At 37.6% G+C, this 20,129-nt stretch overlaps 1 protein-coding gene across 3 annotated transcripts in view; it reads right to left on the bottom strand.

The window, feature by feature from the left end:
• Positions 1 to 544: 544 nt before the first annotated feature.
• Positions 545 to 20,129, bottom strand: part of MINDY2 (MINDY lysine 48 deubiquitinase 2) — a 122,999-nt gene continuing 103,414 nt past the window's right edge. For 2 of the 3 annotated variants that reach the window (XM_082388110.1, XM_082388113.1), the window contains one exon: positions 545 to 20,127. The gene's annotated coding sequence lies outside the window, so the exon portion shown is untranslated. The remainder of the gene's footprint in view (positions 20,128 to 20,129) is intronic. The other variant, XM_082388111.1, reaches the window with a different exon arrangement.

Genomic DNA, 20,129 nt, shown 5'->3' with positions numbered 1-20,129 from the left:
ATCTCTTTCATTTATTTTTAGATTCCATGTATACGCGGTATCGTATGATACTTCTCTTCCTCTGACTTACTTCACTCAATATGACAATCTCTAGGTCCATCCACGATGCTGCAAATGGCATTAATTCATTTTTTAATGGCTGAGTAATATTCCTTTGTATATAGTTACCACATCTTCTTTATCCATTCCTCTATTGATGGACATTTAGGTTGCTTCCATGTCTTGGCTACTGTAAACATTGCTGCAATGAACATCGGGGTGCATGTATCCTTTTGGACCATGTTTTTCTCTGGATATATGCCCAGGAGTGGGATTGCAGGATCATATGGTAGCTCTTTTTTCAGTTTTTTAAGGAACCTCCATACTCTTCTCCATCGTGGCTGTACCAATTTAAATTCCCACCAACAGTATAGGAGGGTTCCCTTCTCTCCACATCCTCTCCAGCATTTGTTGCTTGTGGATTTTTTGATGATAGCCATTTTGACTGGTGTGAGGTGATACCTCATTGTAGTTTTGATTTGCATTTCTCTAATAATTGGTGATGTTGAGCATCTTTTCATGTGTTTGTTGGCCATCTGTATGTCTTCTTTGGAGAAATGTCCGTTTAGGCCTTCTGCCCATTTTTTGTTTGGGTTTTTTGTTTTGATGATATTAAGCCACATGAGCTGTTTGTAAATTTTGGAGACTAATCCCTTGTTGGTTACATCATTTGCAAATATTTTCTCCCATTCTGTGTGTTGTCTCTGTCTTGTTTATGGTTTCCTTTGCTGTGCAAAAGCTTTTAAGTTTAATTAGGTCCCATTTGTTTATTTTTGTTTTTATTTTCATTACTCTAGGAGGTGAGTCAAAAAAGATCTTGCTGCGATGAAGAATAGTTTTCAATTTTGATGAATTTCAATTTATCAATTTTTGTTCAAGGTTCATGCATACGTTTTGTCCTGTCTTAGAAATCTTTGCCTACCCAAAGATCACATATGCCTTTCTCTTTGTTTTTGTCCAGAACTTGGATAGTTTTAGTTTTTTGATTTAGATAAGATCTATTTGAAGTTGATTTATGTATGGCATACATGGAAGGGGTGAGGTACATTTTTTTTTCTATATGGATATCTAGTTTTTCCAGTATAATTTGCTGAAAACACTATCTTCTCCCCATTTATTATCTTAGCACCCTTGTTTAAAAAAAATCAACTTACCCTATATATGTAAGTCTATTCTGCTCCATTGATCTGTATGTCTATATTTTCACTAATACCATAGTCTTTATTTCACCCCTTTGCATTTCCATGTAAGTTTTTAAATCAGCCTACCAATATCTACCAAAAAATGCTGCTGGAATTTTGAATGATTTATGTTGAATATGTAGATAAATTTGGGGAGAACTGACATTTACAAACAATATCAAATCTTCCAAACTATAATTAGTGTATCTCTTCATTTAGTAGGCCTTCTTTAAAACCTCTCAGCAATGTGTTTTAATTTTCAGTGTATAAGTCTTAAACAATTTTTGTTAAATTTATCCCTAAGTATTTAATATTTTTGATGCTACTGTAAATGGTATTTAAAATGTTTAATTTTTGATTGTTCACTGCTGCTACATAGAAACATAATTGATTTTTGTATGCTGAGCCCTTATATCTTGTGACGTTGCTAAATATACTTATTCTACTAACTTTTTTGGAGATGCCGCAAGGTTTTTGATGTACACTGTCATGTCTTCTGGCAACAAAGGCAGCATTATATCTTCCTTACCAACCTAAATGCCTCCCCTCCCCCATTGCCTTATTGCATTGGCTAGTATCACCAATAGAATGTTGAATAGGAGTTGTGAGGGCAGACATTCTTGCATAGTACCCAATTTTAGGGGAAAAGCATTCAGTCTTTCACCATTAAGTGTGATGTCAGCTGTGAGTTTTTCATTTATACCCTTTATGAGGCTGAGGAAGTTCCCTGCTATTCCTAATATGCTAAGAGTTTTTATTGCAAATGGGTGTTGAATTTTGTCAAATGCTTTTTCTGTATCTATATAGATTTTCCCCTTCATTCTGCTAATATGCTGAAATTACATTGACTGATATTAAAATGTTAAATCAACTTTGCATACCAGGGAAAATTCATACTTGGTTATGGAGTGTGTGTGTGTGTGTGTGTGTGTGTGTGTGTGTGTGTGTGTGTGGCTGGATTTCATTTACTGCAATTTTGTTAAGGATTTTTTTTGTTTCAAAACTGCTTTATTGAAAGATAATTCATATACCACACAATTCACCCAGTTATTTGGTTTGGATTGACATGTACACACTACTATATTTAAAATGAATAACCAACAAGGACCTACTATTTAAAAAAAAACGGAGAGGGGACAAGAGAATGATATAGATGATATGAGATTGGCCATGTGTTGATAATTCTTGAAGCTAATTGATGGATTCATGGGGGTTTATTACACTACTTCCACTTTTATATATGTTTGAAATTTTCTATAATAAAAAAGTTTTTAAAAATAATAAAATCTAAAAAAAAGTGTACAACTCAATGATTTTAATACATTTACAGGTATGTACAGCGATCACTACAATTTTCACCTCAAAAAGAAACCCTGGGTCATCCCTGGTGGCGCAGTGGTTAAGAATCCACCTGCCAATGCAGGGGACACGGGTTCGAGCCCTGGTCCAGGAAGATCCCACATGCTGTGGAGCAACTAAGCCCGTGAGCCACAACTACTGAGCCTGCGCTCTAGAGCCTGCGAGCCACAACTACTGAGCCCATGTGCCATGACTACTGAAGCCCGTGCGCCTAGAGCCTATGCTCTGCAACAAGAGAAGCCACCGCAATGAAAAGCCTGCACACCGCAACAAAGAGTAGCCCCCGCTCACCACAACCAGAGAAAGCCTGCACGCAGCAATGAAAACCCAACGCAGCCAAAAATAAATAAATAAATTTATATTAAAAAAAAAAAGAAACTGTACTCCTTTTTTTTTTTTTAATTATTTTTATTTTCGGCCGTGTCAGGTCTTCGTTGCTGCACACAGGATTTCTTTACTTGCGGTGAGCGGGCTTCTCATTGCAGTGGTTTCTCTTGTTGCAGAGAACAAGAGAAACAGGCTCTAGGTGCGTGGACTTCAGTAGTTGTGGCATGCGGGCTCAGTAGTTGTGGCGCACGGGCTTAGTTGCTCCGCAGCATGTGGGTTCTTCCCGGACCAGGGATCGAGCCCATGTCCCCTGCATTGGCAGGAGGATTCTTAACCACTGTACCACCAGGGAAGTCCCTGTACTCTTTTTTAATTGTCACCTCACTCACTCATTTCCCTCCCCTGCCTCTAATCCTAAGCATCCACTAATTTACCTTCTGTCTATAGTTTTGGCTATTCTGGACATTTTATGTAAATGAAATCATATATTATCTTTTGTGACTGGCTTTTTTCACTTAGCATAATGTTTTTAAGGTTCATCCCTGTTGTGGCATGTATCAATACTTCATTTTTATGCCTGAAAAATGTTACATGTACGGTTATATCACATTGTTTATTCATTCAGAGTTGGTTGATGGACATTTGTTTTCTCTCTTTTTTTTAACTTTTTATTTGGTATTGGAGTATAGTTGATTAACAATGTTGTGATAGTTTCAGGTGTACAGTAATGTGATTCACTTATACATGTATCTGATGCACATTTGGTTTGTTTTCATCTTTTAGCTATTGTGAATAATGCTATTATGAACATTCCTGAACATGTTTTATGTGGGCATATGTTTCCATTTCTCTTGGGTATACACCTAGTAGTGGAATTGCTGGGCCATATGGTAACTCTATGTTGAGGAACTGTCGTGCTGTTTTCCAAATTGGCTGCACAATTTTATATTCCCATGAACAGTATATGCAAGTTCTGATTTTTCCTTTTTCTTACAATATTTACTCTCTTTTTATTCTAGCCAATCTAGTGGATGTGAAATGGTATCTCATTGTGGTTTTGGTTTGTATTTTTCTGAGTTATAAAGCCGAGCATCTTTTCCTGTGCTTATACGCTATTTGTACATCTTCCTTGGAGAAATGTCTCTTCAGACCTTTTGTCCATTTTTTATTGTTATTTGCCTTTTTTTATTGAGTTGTAAGAATTCTTTATATATTCTAGGTAGAAGTCCTTTATCAGATATATGATTTGTAAATATTTCCTCCCATGCTGTGGGTGGTTGTTTCACTTTATTATGGTATCCTTTGAAACACAAAAGTTTTAAATTTTGATGAAGTACAATCTACTTCTTTTTCTTGATGCTTATGCTTTTGGTGTCATTTCTGTGGATTCATTGCCAAACCAGAAGTCATGAAGACTTACCAGTATGTTTTCTCCTAAGAGTTTTACAGTTTTAGCTCTTACATTTAGGTGTATGATCAATTTGGGGTTAATTTTTTTTATACGGTATGAGGTAAGGGTCAAATTTCATTCTTTTGCATGTGTATCATCAGTTGTTTCAGCACCATTTGTTGAAAAGATAATCCTTTCCCCATTGAACAGTCTTGGCACCTTGTCAAATTCAGCTGACCATAGACATATGGTTCTATTTCTGAACTCTAAATTCTATTCCATTGATCAATATGTCTATCCTTATGACAGTAACATATTTATTTTTGTTGCTTTGTAGCAAGGTTTGAAATCAGAAAGTTTGAGTCTTCATTCTTTGTTCATTTGTTGTTATTATTGTTGCTGTTAAAGGTTTTTGTGTTGTTTCCATGAGGAATATTAGTCTGTAGTTCTCTTTTCTTGTAATGCTTATGAAGGTAATACTGGCCTCATAAATGTAATAGAGAAATGTTCCCTCCTTTGCCTTTTTCTGAAGGAGTTTGTATAAGATTGGTATTATTTTGTTCTTAAATGTTTGATAGAATTTACCAGTGATGACATTTGGGCATGGAATTTTCTTTTGAGGAGGTATTAAATGTACAGACTCAATTTTCTAAATAGACATAAGGCTACTAAGATTTTCTGTTTCATCTTGAAACTGATTTTGGTAACTTGTGTCTTTCAAGGAATTTATCCATTTTATGTAAGTGATCACACTTATTGGCAGAAAATTATTAATACATTCCCTATTGTCCTTTTAATGGCTGTAGGATTTCTAGTGATGTCACCTCTTTCATTCTTGGCATTTGTGTCTTTTCTCTTTTTCTCTAGGTCAGCCTGGCTAAAGTAGTTAAAAAATTTTTCTACCCTCAGAGAACCAGCTTTTTGTTTCATTATTTTCTTTATCATTTGTCTATTTTCTATCCATTTTTTCCTTCTCTTATCATTCATTATTTCTGTCTGCTTACTTGGGTTCGATTTGCTCTTTCTCTCCTCTTAAGGTAGAAGCTTAGATCATTTTTTATAGGCCGTTTTCTAATTGTTTATAACATTTAAAGATTCTTTTGATGGTGGGATACAATGATACTTGGATAGATGAAAGGCAGAACTCTGTTACTTACAGCTCTGAACAAGAAAAAGCTTCCAGGCAGTACCATGAGAGATTGCACCCAGGGACAGGGTAACAACAAATTAGAGCTGTAGGGGGCAGCCTATATATGGTAAATGAGGTGTGGTCAGTTAGGTTTCAGGACTATTCTGTGGATTGGCTAATTTGAATGATTTAACTAGGGGCATAGGGACTGTCTTACTTGTCTGGTACCTTGTCCCAGGGCAGTTAGGTTGGGTGCATAGTGGCCTGGAGTGTGAGAGCCCAGTAAGGGAAGTGGTTGGGTGTGGATTTAGCCACTCAAGAAGGGAAACTGACTTGCCACTAGCCAGGGGTTTAAAATTGATCAAGATAGTGTTTTTAACTTCTCAATATATATTTTAAAGAAATGAAGTCCGGATCTTGAGGAGATATCTGCATTCCTATGTTTATTGTAGCTTGGAAACAACCTAAATGTTCACTGATGGGTGAATGGATAAAGAAAATGTGTGTGTGTGTGTGCATACACATATAAACAATAAAATATTATTCAGCCTTATAAAAGAAGGATATCCTGCCATTTGGTACAACATGGATGAGCCTGAAAGACATTATGCTAAGTGAAATAAGCCAGACACTTAAAGACAAATACTGCATGATCTTACTTATATATGGAATCTAAAATAGTCAATTTCATAGAAGCAGAGAATATGATGGTTGCCAGGGACAGAAGGAAGGGGAAAATAGGGAAATGTTGGTCAAAGGGGACAAAGTTTCAGTTATACACGATGAATGAGTTCTGGAGATCTCATGTACAGCATGGTGACTATAGTTAACAATACTGTATTGTGTACTTGAAATTTCCTGAGAGAGTAGATGTTAAGTGTTTTCACTACAAAGGAAGGAAAAGAAAAGAAAAATGGTAGCTATGTGAGTTGACAGGTATGTTAATTAGTTGGTTGTGGTGATCATTTCACAATGTCAAAACATCAAGCTGTACACCTTAAGTATGTACAGTTCCTATCTGTCAATTATATCTCAATAAAAAATATCTTAAGATAGCATTTTAAAAAATATTACAATTGACCCCTAATGTCTTATCATCAGTTTCGAGTTCAGTTATTTGGGGTATTTGAGTGGCCTGAATAGTAGAGGAGAATTTTAGAGAGTAGAGCATAAGTTGCCCTGAATGGCATAGAAAATATTTTGAGAGTGAAAAGGAAGAAAACAGAAGTGCAAGGAGTCCTAATGGGCTGGCCATAACTAAGTTCCCCATTTACATGGCATTAGCCATGAAAACAGATCTGAAATTTCTGAGGTCTCTAACAATATCTTGGAGTTGTCAGGTATGTTAAAAGTCTAAGTTATATTTTTCATGACAATATCTTGGTGTATTTCTTGGGTCATGGTGGTAGGTTGGTGGTAGGTTCTGCAGTTATATTGTTGGAGGGAATGAACTGAGAGTTCAATAAGGTATATATAAATGTCAGTAGTATTTGTAACCAAGGGGCAAGGGTAGTGTGGTAGCCATGGTCAGACATGCAGGGTGAGAAGTGGCAAGCCAGAGGGGGGAGTAGGAGAATGCAGTGGGGAGTGGACTCATATGAGGTAGTTGCCTCCTGGGGAAAGCAATAATTTTCATTAATTTTTAGAATGACACAGATTGTAGTGCTATCTGGGAAACAGGGTTTCCCATTAGACATGGGAGTATAAAGGTATATATTTTGGCAGAGAGCAAGGAGTATACTAGGATCATGGGCCACATAAACAGCAAGCTCAGGAAACATAATAGGACCCCTCATAGCAAAAGAGGAAAAGCAATAAGTGACCTGTGTCTAATTTGTCAGTGGCTTAGGGGAGGCCACCCATGGGCGTAGTTTGGGCAGTGGTCTCAGCGTTTGGTGCACAGATCTTGGACAGGAGAGATGGTGTCTGAGGCGATGTCATCTAGTGGTGAACTCCTGGACCACAGCAATGGCATCTGGGATGTGGGACTGGTGCGTCCTTCCTAAGTGGATACCCACTCAGATTGATAGGGCTCACGTTATTCTGACTTTATGGTATAAGAAGAATAAGCTGCTTGTGGAATTTGAAGGCAATGTTGGACCTGGGAGCTTTACTTGCAAGCTTAAGTCAAGAAGCTTTGTGGGTACACAGCTAGCAAAAGGGATGCTGGCATCCATGATACTGCCATAATTGGGCCAAAGTACCAGAACCCAGTTGGCACATTTAAACCCCCATATAGGGCTGGCCAAGTCTAAAAACTCCCAACAGTCCAAGGTTTTCCCCAGATGGGTGGTGAAGGGAATTCTGCAACAAATAGGTTTTAAATCTTATGGCCTGATTTAGGTGCATGTTATTAACAGTCAGGTTGTTTGTTATTTAAATATCCATGGCTGAGGTGGTTAGAGATCTAGAATTAAACTGCAGACAGGTCCTCCAATTAAGCCAATTATTATGGGCCTTTTGCTTTATGAGTTGGTTTGATTGTTGGCAGACAAGCTGGCAGGACCTTTGGGCTGCAGAGCTTGCATTAGTCACACTTGACGGTATGCAGGCCTCAACATTTGCTGTGTTTGGTTGAAACAGTGAGTTACTTGGAGGGTTTGGGCCTCCAGACTGCAAACCAACAAAAGCACACAGACCAAAAATAACAAAACAAATAGCCAATGGAATGGTGCGCAGCTGCACTTGCAGGCTTTTGTTGCCTGATATTGATTTTGAGTTCATCATTATGGGATATGGTGGTGTTGATTTTATTATTATCTCTGAATGTAATTTTCATTCACTAGGTGGGATTTTCTATTTCCCTTCTTGGTAGTCCACACTGTCTATGGAAATGGCCCTGGACAACTAATTTTTATTTCCTTGAGGGGCTTGGCGTGAGAGCTCAGAATTACCCACCCCTTTATTATCTGGATATTGAAGAAGATTTCAGGTAGTGGAATTTCAGGCTCAAAAGGGTCCCCTATCCGATGGGCAGGTGCCTAGTCTGACAGATAATCCATAGTTAATGGGTCCAAAAGGACTATGCATCCTTGATCTAGCCTCCTACCCTTATGGGGTTGGGGGCAGAATTGAAAATCCATAAAGATACAGGGAGACATTATTAAAAGGGCCTCATATATAATGAGTCTTCATATACATAGAGGAAAAACATAGCCTCTAAAGATAGGAAAAAGCATTGGAAAGTTGTTTTAAGTTGGTATAAGGTGTAAGTTATCCAAGGAGACTTAAATTAAGAGAGATTAAGGCCTGGGGCAAGATAGAGACCCATTTAGGGGTCTATTTGCAGACTAGAGTAAAATTACGTTATTTGAAGAGACCATTATGTCTCTCATTAAACTGGCTGTCCAGGACCTTTGGGAAGATAAAAGTGCAGTTGAGGGCCTTTTCCCAGAGCCCAGAAGTATGTATTTTGAGAAGTGAAATGTGTGCCTTGGTGACTATCAGTAATGTCTGGAACTTTGAAGGGGATGAGTGTCTGGTGAGGCTCTGTATTATGACCTTAATATATGTAGAGGCATGTGTGACTTTGATTTATATCTTGGATATCTGTAAGGCAAGAGGTTCTGAGTTCTTCACCTTGACAGGAGGGGGCAACTCTTAGGCAATGGCCCAAACGTTCATAAAAATGTGCAGATGGGGCAATCTGCTGACTAGTGCATTTGGTGCTAAGATGACTACCTGCAGTTTGGCCAGTTTTGCTGACCCTTGTGTCTCATCCTTCATCGGGACATCTCAGTTAGGAGGTGAAGCAGCAACATTGCACGGAGCTCCCTCACTTGTGATGGTGGCAATGCTGTACACTCTGTGAGCTCACCATTGCTGTTCACTCAGTTAATCCCAAGTGGCTCCCCAGGGGGCCAAGCGGTCTGGAGGGGGAGTGACGTCTGGTAAGGGACTGAGAGCAAAACGCCATTTCTCTTTCAGGTGGAATACGCCAGGAATAAACCAGTGGGCCCAGGTTTGGCTCCATTCTGCATCACGGAGGCCTCAGTAGCAGTGCCAAGCTTGTGGGGTGCTGCTTCCATGACTCAAGGCATAATGGGCAGTTGGGTACTGAAGGTCACAGGCTCAGGGTCTGTGAGAGCCTGTATTTCCAGGATATCCCAGTATGTGACCAGCAATTTCTGCTCTAATGGTATATATAGCGTGAGGCTGAGAAGGGTAGTTTCTTGCATTAGAAGCCTATGGACAATTTATGGCCGTCTTAGGTGGTCCAGAGACTCCAGGAGGAATGTGGGGAGTTGTCAAAGCCTCTACAGCAAAGGAATCTCTAAAGGCACTGAAGGAAGTGCCTGTTGACTTTAGTTTGTACAGATTCTAGAGCCTTTTGTTGAAGGGAACCCCATTTAAGATGGGCTGATTTATAAGTAGTGGCATCAGTGACATTAAGTAAAACTTGTAATTGAGTAATATGTTGCCTTCAGAATTCAAAAAGGACTAAAAGATGTTGGACTTGTGTGTCCTTAATAAATATGTCAAATGAATCTCCTGAGAGGAGGATGTCATCAATGCAATGTAATACTGATGCTCCTGGAGAAAGGTGAATGCAGTTAAGATACTGTCTGCAAAGATTGTGTATGATGGCAAAGATGTTGAGAGACCCCATGGTTAGCCTAGTAAAGGTGTATTACGTCCCTTCAAAAGTGAAGGTGAACTGTGGTTGAGAGGCTGCGTAAATAGGCACCAAATAGAACATACTAGGGAAATCTATAGTAGCTAAATATTTACCAGTCTCTGACTGGATGGCATTAGTAATTTCAGTAATATTCAGTATTGGGTATGCAGGCCTTAATGGATGGGACCACAAGAATTAAGACTGCAGTAAGGCACTCTGAGGCATCATGATTTTTTTGTAGGTTTAAGAACAGGCAAAAGTAGGCTGTCAAATGGAGAAGCAGTGGGAGCAATAACCTGTTCATTAATTCGGTCTTATATAATAAGTTTCCATCCATGGAAAATGTATTTAACCCTCACTGGGCCACATTAAATACTTTAACTAGTAGTCTGTGGGGTCTCGTTTTGTCATGCCAATTTGTAAGTGCCAAAGACTTAAAGTGGGTGTCTATGCTCACTTTGGAATATTTTAGGGCAATGCGTGTGCTGGCTATGGGAAATTTAAGCAAGGCTATAGTTTAAGTGAGGCATAACTATTTTCCCTCTATTTTATATTTAGTTATTCTCCTATGATTATTGGGGTACCATGTTCAAATTTAGTGAGATCCCCAGGTATAACTAATTTGAACCCCAGTGTTAAGTCCATGAAGCTGTGCGAATTGGTACATTTTAGTAAATGTTAAATTCAGAACCTGCACATTGTAGAGGCACAAGAGCCAATCAGCTCTGTTTTTATCTTTTTGTTATATAAGTTCTTTTAGCAAATTTTGGATTTCCAATTGGCTCAAACTATGAATCTTTGTTTCAGTTTAATAATGTGTGTTTGTGTGTGTATTCATTTATTTTATTAGCTTCTCCTGTATCCAGGCTCCTTTCCTTTCCTTTCTCCTTTTCTTTCTTCTTTTTCCTTTAATTTCCTTCCCTCCTCTTTTTCTTTCTCTCTCCCCCTCCCTCCCCCCTCTTTCCTTCTTTCTCTTTCCTTGACTTTTCCCCTCCCTCCCTCTCTTTCTCCCTTTCACCTCCTTCCCTCCATTTTCCCCTCCCTTCTTCCCTCCTTCTCTCCTTTTCTTCCTTCCTTTGACACTGGATATACTGGGGTGGGGGGTGTCCTTTAGTCTGCTCATATTTTTTTCCTCCAGAGAGCCTTAAATCAGTATTGTTAGGCTTAGGGACCTCTCTCGTGGCAATGGTTGTCTGGTTTAAGGACCCTTGGCTTAAGTTAGGTTTGAACTAATCCCTTTGCTGTGCTGCAGAAATACCATGGTATTTTTAAAAGATGGAAACTACTGTGCTACAGATCTGCCTTTTGCTTCATGGGGGAAGCCACAGCTTTCACTTTGTATCTCTGCCTGATGACTCATAGTGCCAACCTTTTAGGTGGTTATGGGAAAAGGAAGGGAAGGGGCATGGTCTACTCCTAGGTGGCTGTCTTTCCTTTCCAAAGGATCTGGGTTGGGACTTAGCACCAAAGGAATCTCTCTCCTTGGTACAACACAGTGAACCCTTTGTCCAAAGTATCAGTCCCTTGGCATGTGTTATGTGGTGACAGCTACTAAGGTGCCAGCACACTGTCTAGGGGTCTTGCATTATTGAATAACTTTAACAAGTATTCTGGGTGGGGAGGTGCAAAGGTGAGATATTCCTCCCCCTCTCCTCTCCTGATTGCTTTAAGATTTTCTATTTATCACTGGTTTTTAGCAATTTGATTATGATGTGTGTTGGTGTGTGTATTTCCTATTTGTGATTTGTTGAGCTTTGTGGCTCTGTAACTTGTTTTTTTTTTTTAATCAAATTGGAAAATTTTGGCCATCTTTTTTTGTTTTTTTCTACACTCCATACTGTTATTCTAAGACTTCATTTACATGTATTTTCTAAGATGATGTTGCTTCAAGGGTCACTGAACTTGTTTATTTTTTTATTCATTTAATCTTTTTGCTTTTCTGTTTACCAGTCTTTTCATCTGCAATGTCTAATCCACTGTTAATCTTATCCTGTGAAAATTTTATTTCACATATTTTTTTAAATCTCTAAATGCTTTATTTGGTTTTTTAAAAATATTCTTGATTTCTCTCTTTATTATGTTCATGTTTGCCTTTAAATACATATATATACAATAGTATTTAAGGTCCTTGTCTGCTAATTTAACATCTCTTACAGTCCCTTTCGTTTGAGGTTTCTTCCTGGTTAGGGATCACACTTTCTTGGTTTCTGGCAAGTCTAATAATTTTTGACTGGATGCTGAATATTATGAATGCTGTATTGTTGAATGTCTGGATTTTGTTGTCTTCCTGCAAGGAATATAAGGCATTTAAGTTATTTGTTGATCAGTTTGATAAATATGAGCTTTGTTTTCAGGATTTGTTCATTCAAGGGATAGTTTAATCATAATATTGTGGGGTGGCTTCTTTGTGGTCAACAATGTATGCCCTAGCTGATCACCCGGAACTCTCTGCTTTGGCTGGTTGAAGCTTGAACTTATTGCCCTGCATACCTCTGGGAACTGTTCAGTTTAAAACTATCTTTTTTTTTTTTTTTTTTTTAACCCAACCTAATGAGTTTCAGTTTTTTACTCAGCCTAATGTCTATTTAGGTCTTCTGCCCATTTTTTGATTGGGTTGTTTGTTTTTTTGATATTGAGCTGCATGAGCTGCTTGTATATTTTGGAGATTAATCCTTTGTCAGTTGCTTCATTTGCAAGTATTTTCTCCCATTCTGAGGGTTGTCTTTTCATCTTGTTTGTGGTTTCTTTTGCTGTGAAAAAGCTTTTAAGTTTAATTAGGGCCCAATTGTTTATTTTTGTTAATATATCATTATTAGTGTATAGAAACACAACAGATTTCTGTATATTAATCTTGTATCCTGCTACCTTGCTGAAATTATTTATTCTAATAGTTTTTGTGTGGAGACTTCAGGGTTTTCTATATAAAGTATCATGTCCTCTGCAAATAGTAATGGTTTTACTTCTTTCCTTCCAATTTGGATACTTTTTCTTTTTATTGTCTGATTTTTGTAGCTAGGACTTCCAATACTATGTTGAATAGAAGTGGTGACAGTGGGCATCCTTGTCTTGTTCCTGACTTTAGTAGGAAGGCTTTCAGCTTTTCACTGTTGAGTATTATGTTGGCTGTGGGTTTGTTGTAAGTGGCCTTTATTATGTTGAGATATGTTCCCTCTATACCCACTTTGGTGAGAGTTTTTGATCATAAACGGATGTTGAATTTTGTCAAATGCTTTTTCTGCATCTATTGAGATGATCATGCAGATTTGTCTTTATCTTTTTGTTAATGTGGTATTAACATTAATGTCGATTGATTTGTTGATTGATTTGCGTATCTTGAACCATTCTTGCGACCCTGGGATGAATCCAACTTGATCATGGTGTATTATCCTTTTTATGTATTGTTGGATTTGGTTTGCTAATTTTTCATTGAGAATTTTTGCAACTATATTCATGAAAGATATTGGCCTGTAATTTTTTTTTGCGGTGTCTTTGTCTGCTTTTGTTATCAGAGTAATGGTGGCCTTGCAGAATGAATTTGGTAGTGTTTCCTCCTCTTCAATTTTTTGGAATTGTCTGAGAACGACAGGTGTAAGTTCTTCTTTATATGTTTGGTAGAATTCCCCAGGAAAGCCATCTGGTCCTAGACTTTTGTTTGCAGGGAGTTTTAAAATTACAGATTCTATTTTTTTTTAATTATTTATTTTTGGCTGCATGCGGGCTTTCTCTAGTTGCAGTGAGAGGGGGCTACTCTGTTGCAGTGCATGGGCTTCTCATTGCGGTGGCTTCTCTTGTTGCGGAGCACGGGCTCTAGGCATGCGGGCTCAGTAGTTGTGGTGCGTGGGCTTAGTTGCTCCGAGGCATGTGGGATCTTCCCAGACCAGGGCTCAAACCCGTGTCCCCCTGCACTGGCAGGTGGATTCTTAACCACTGTGCCATCGGGGGGGTCCTCGTTTCAGCTTTATAGACACACATAGGGTCAAAGTGAAAGGATGGATGATGATATTCCAAGCAAATTGAAATGAAAAGAGGCGGGTTTAGTCATAGTTATATCAGACAAAAGAAGACTGCAAGTCATAAAGGGTAAGAAAAGACAAAGAAAGTAATTAAATAATGATAAAGGGGTCAATACATTAGGGAGATACAACAACTGTAAATATATACACTCCCAACACCCTAGCACTGAACTATATTAAGCAATTAATAACAGATTTAAGGGAGAAATAGACAACAATACAATAATTGTTAGGGACTTCAAAACCCCACTATCAGCAAGGGATACATTTTCCAGACAGAAAATCCACAAGGAAACATTGGTATTGAACCACATGTTAGAACAAATGAGCTTAATAGACAGAACATTCCACCAAACAGGAGCAGAATACATTCTTCTCAAGTGCACGTGGAACATTCTCCAGGAGAGGTCACACGATTAGCCACAAATCTTAGTAAATTTAAGGAGACTGAAGTCATACCAACTATCTTCTCTGAACACAATGGTAAAAAAAATAGAAATCAACAATAAGAGGAAAGTGAGAAGATGTACAAATATGTAGAAACTAAACAACACACTTCATTTGATCAAAGAAGAAAAAGGGAAGTTAAAAGTTACCTCAAAACAAATGAAAATGAAAACACAACATATCAAATATTGTGGGATGCAGCAAAAGCAGTTCTGAGAGGAAAAGTTATAGCAATAAACACATTTGTTAAGAAATTAGACAGATCTCAAATAATATAACTTTACACCTCAAGGAACTAGAAAAAGAAGAACAAATTAAGCTCAAAGTCAGCAGAAGGAAGGAAATAGTAAGGGTCAGAGGAGACATAAATGAAATAGAGACCATAAAAACAATAGAAAAATCAACAAAACTAAGAGCTGGTTCTTTGAAAAGGTAAACAAGATTGATGAACATTTAGCTAGGCTAAGAAGAAAAGAGATGACTCAAATAAAATTAGAAATGAAATGGTGAGAAATTGAAAATGTTTCTCTTAAGGTCAGGAATAAGGCAAAGATGCCCAGTCTCACCACACCTATTAAATATAGCTCTGGAAGTCCTAGCTAGAGCAATTAGTCAAGATAAAGAAATAAAAGGCATCCAAATCAGAAAGAAAGAAGTGAAACTGTCATTATTTGCAGATGATATGATCCTATATATAGAAAATCCCAAAGAATTGGTCAAAAAACTTGGAATTAGTCAACAATTTCAGTAAAGTGGCAGGATACAAAATCAACATACAGTGTAGCATTGGTGGTATAGTGGTGAGCATAGCTGCCTTCCAAAATCAACATACGAAATCACTGAAGTATCTGAAAAAGAAATGAAACCATCCCATTCACATAGCATCAAAAATAATAAAATACTGAGGAATAAATTTAACTAAGTAAATGAAAGATCTGTATAATGAAAACTACAAAACTTTACTGAAATAAAGTGAAGAATACACAAACAAATGGAATGATATCCCATACTTATGGACTGGAAGAATTAATATTGTTAAAATGGACATACTACCCAAAGCCATTCACAGATTCAATGCATTACCCCTCAATATGCCAAAGACATTCTTCACAGAAATAGACGAAACAATCCTAAATTTGTGTTGAACCATAAAAGACCCTGAATAGTCAAAGCAATCCAGAGACAAAAGAACAAAGCTGGACGTGTTATACTTCCAGATTTCAAACTATACTTCAAAGCCATAGTAATCAAAACAGTATGGTACTGGCACAAAAATAGACACATCGACCAATGGAACAGAATAGAGAGTCCGGAATTAATCCTCAACATATACAATCAACTAATATTCAACAAGGGAGCCAAGAATACTCAAAGGGAAAGGACAGTCTCTTCCACAAATGGTGCTGGGAAAACTGGAAAAATGCATGCAGAAAAATGAAACTGGACCCCTATATTTCACGCCACTCACAAAAATTCACTCAAAAAGAATTTTTGAATTTTTAAAACCTGATACCATAAAACTCCTAGAAGAAAACATGTGGAAGAATCTCATTGATATTGATCTTGGCAATAATTTTGGGGGTATGATGCCAAAGCACAAACTAAAAGAGAAAAAAAATCAACAAATGGGACTACATCAAACTCAAAAGCTTCTGCACAGCAAAAGAAACAATTAACAAAATGAAAAGACAATGTAAAGAATGGGAGAAAATTTTTGCAAACCATGTATTGGATAAGGGGTTAATATCCAATATATACAAAGAACTTGGTCACTCAGTAACAAAACAACCAAACAATCCAAATAAAAAATGGGCTGAACTAGACATTTATCAAAGAGGACATCAAAATGGCCAACAGACACATGAAGAGGTGTTCAACATCACTAATCATCAGGGAAGTGCAAATCAAAACCACAATGAGATATCATCACACACCTGTTAGAATGGCTATCACCAACAAGACAAGAGACAACAGGTGCTTGTAAGGATGTGATGTAAAGGGTACCCTTATACATGGGAATGTAAACTGGTCCAACCAATATGGAAAACAATATGGAGGTTCCTAAAAAAATTAAGAATAGATCTACCATAGGATCCAGCAATTCTATTTTGGGGTATATACCCCCCAAAAATGAAAACAGGATTCAGACGAAATATATGTACTCCCATGTTTATCGTGGCTTTATTCACAATAGCCAAGATATGGAAACGGCCCAAATACCCATCAACCGATAAATGGATAAAAAAGATATGTACATATTAACAACAGAATATAACTCAGCATGAGAAAGGAAGATATTCTCTCATTTGCAATAACATGGATGGACCTTGAGCAAATTATGCTGAGATAAGTCAGACAGAGAAAGATAAGAACTGTACAATATCACTTACATGTGAAATCTAAAAAAGTTAAAACTGTAAAAAACAGTAAAATGGTGGTTACTAGGGGATGGTGATGGGTGGGGAATAAGAGTGATGGTGCTTGGGCTTCCCTGGTGGCGCAGTGGTTGAGAATCTGCCTGCCAATGCAGGGGACACAGGTTCGAGCCCTGGTCTGGGAGGATCCCACATGCCGCGGAGCAACTAGGCCCGTGAGCCACAAGTACTGAGACTGCGCGTCTGAAGCCTGTGCTCCGCAACAAGAGAGGCCGCGATAGTGAGAGGCCTGCACACCACGATGAAGAGTAGCCCCTGCTTGCTGCAACTAGAGAAAGCCCTCACACAGAAATGAAGACCCAACACAGCCAAAATAAATCAATTAGTTAATTAATTAATTTAAAAAAAAGAGTGATGGTACTTAATGGTATAAACTTGTAACAAGTAGCAAATAAGCCATAGAGATCTAATGCACAGTGTAATATAGACAATAATATTGTACTATAATTAGGTAATATAAGCGTATTATGAGCAATCATACTAAATATATAAATGTATCAAAGTAACATGCTGTGCACCTTAAACTTACACAGTGTTACACATCAAATTTGTTCAATTAAAAAGAAAAAGAAAAAGAAAAATTAACTTGAAGTGGATCATAGACCTAACTGTAAGGACTAAAACCACAACACATCTAGAAGAGGAGCAAATCTTTAGTGATCCCAGGCTTCAAATTTTGATTGGATACCTGAAATGTAGATGAAAAATATCAGAAATATAAGAAGTGGTTTAAAAAGGAAGGAGGTCATTGGAACATATTAGGTATGCAAATTTGTGAATGCTTCCATAATTGTGAAGTAAAGAGAATGGACTATAGAGTATTAGACAGGTTCAGTTTTAAATTTCAAGTTGCCACTAGCACTGACTTTTTGCAAGTTGCTTAATCTTTCAAGTTTCTGTTTCCTTAACTGTGATAGTATCAATCTCTTAAAATTGTTGTGAGGATTAAGTAAGAATAAGAATGTAAACAGTTCAATGTCTGATACATGATAATATTCCAATAAATAGGAAGTACTGCTGATACAATACTTATTAGTAACCAGTTAGTTCCATATTTTAAGGACTAGGACATTCAGTGGAACACCAGGGTTCAGAGGCTACTATATTTTATTTAAAGTATCACCACTTCTTTATAGTGATTTATTTAGTAAAGTTGGCAGCCCAAAGAAAAGTCCTCAAAAGGATGAAGAATCCTTTAAATGCTGTCACCTTTTGCCTGAGTTGACTGAAGGGTAGCAGAATATGCCACCCCAAAATATGCCTCTTTGCAATAAGATTTGGAGAAATAGCAGATACAGAAGAAGCTCTGGAAACAAAGTTGCTTTTTTGTAATGGAAATTTATACTTATAAAGGAAATCTTCCTTTACCAGAAAGAGGAGGACTAAATCACAAGAGAATCTAATCAATGGAGAAGGCACCAATTTAAAGACTTTAATCTGCATAACAAACTTTGCTCTTGTTTACTGTACTTTTCATGGTTACTTCTGCATAACTGGTCTCCCACACACACTTTCTTTTGTCTTTAACTGAAATGGTATTTAAACCAGAATTCTAAGCTACCTCTGTGAGTTACTAATTTTTCCCTATCTCCCATGTAAACATATTATAAATTTGTTTTTCTCTTATTAATCTGTCTTCTGTACAAGGCCCCAGCCAAGAACTTAGAAGGGTAGTAGAAGGAAAATTATTCTTTACTCCCCTACATGACCCTGACATTGTTGAAGGTGCTGACTTCAGCCTGGCTGACTTTCTTGGTCCTATGCTCTTGACTTCTACTGCACTTAATTTTAAAATTTAATGCCATAGCTTTAAATATAGATCATTGACTGTCCAAATATGGTCCTTCCCATTAAGTCTAACTTCCTGAATCTTCCTTGATAAATGAGTAAACTAATGAATCTCCAAGGAGAACATGTCACAATTTCCAAAGTCTTATCTGGAATTTATGGTTATATTATTTTATGTATTCTGAAGTTTTGTTTGTTCCATGTTTTTCACTCTGGGCCATTCTGAGTCCAGGTTGATCTCAGTTCTTATGGTAGGATCAGCATTATAATTGGGAGAGAATCAAAAAATGTTTACTTTTATAAGGATTAAGGGGCCTTCCTAATTTAAAGGGGTGTTTTTTCACATTTAAAGTTCTTGGCTGGTAAGAAAAAAAGTTATCCCTAGTCTGTTATCCACAATCTGTTATAAATTATTGAGTGTTTATTATGTATTTGACAATTTAAGTACATTAATCTTTATAACAATTTTAAGAGAGAGAAATTGTTCTGTTTTACAGTTGAGAAAAGAGGCTGTGCAGAACTAACTGGCTTTAAGACTAGTGAGTACAAAGGAGGCTAATAGGCCTGATTTTGAAGATTTCTGCAGGGTTTGAAACAGATGTGTCTTAAAAAGTCAAGAGTCAGAATTTGAACACAGACCTGACCTAGATTTATCTGTCCCCTTCCAGATATATTTGTGAACACAGTCTCTGGAGTCAGATTGCTTGGCTTCAAATCTCAGCTCCAACAAATTAATAGGTATGTACTTCATAGGATAATATAAAGTGAGGAAAGAGACCCTGTAAAAGGGGTATGAAATGGGGAAAGAAGAAGGCTGCTTACTTTAGTTTTGTTGAGGCTGCTGTTCCCCAAGCAGCCTAGGAGGATACAGGATGATACCCACGGAAAATCAGGGGAGTCAGGGGGTAGGCGGAAACAGATTAAGGATTTTGGTTCCTTCTATCTATATAACTTCTGTGCTAAAGGGGAAAACTGATTAAATAACTCAACTTACTTATCTTACTTATTTAAAGGACAGGCAAGCAATAACTTACCACATGACATAGGTATTTAAAAAATTCCTCTAAGTAGATATTAGGTTCGTTTAAAGTGCCAATGATCATGTAATATTGCCAAGAAAATCAAGATGAATAAAACATGATCCCTGTTCTTAAAAGGCTCATAGTCTAGCTTAAGTGCTATAAGTGAGGAGAAGTCGTCAAAACACTGTGTGGAATGATTATTCTGCCTAGAAGGCTGGGGAGTCTAAGAAAGCTTTCACAGGGACTTACCTGGTGGTCCAGTGGGTAGGACTCTGCACTCCCAATGCAGGGGGTCCAGGTTCGATCCCTGGTCGGGGAACTAGATCCCACTTGCACGCCGCAACTAAGAAGTCCGCATGCCACAACTAAGAGTTGGATGCT

Source organism: Balaenoptera borealis (genome assembly GCF_965194805.1).
Source record: "Balaenoptera borealis genome assembly, chromosome: 3".
Classification (NCBI taxonomy): domain Eukaryota; kingdom Metazoa; phylum Chordata; class Mammalia; order Artiodactyla; family Balaenopteridae; genus Balaenoptera; species Balaenoptera borealis.
Note: the sequence above shows the minus strand (reverse complement) of the source record. Positions and strands in the feature narration are given on the sequence as shown.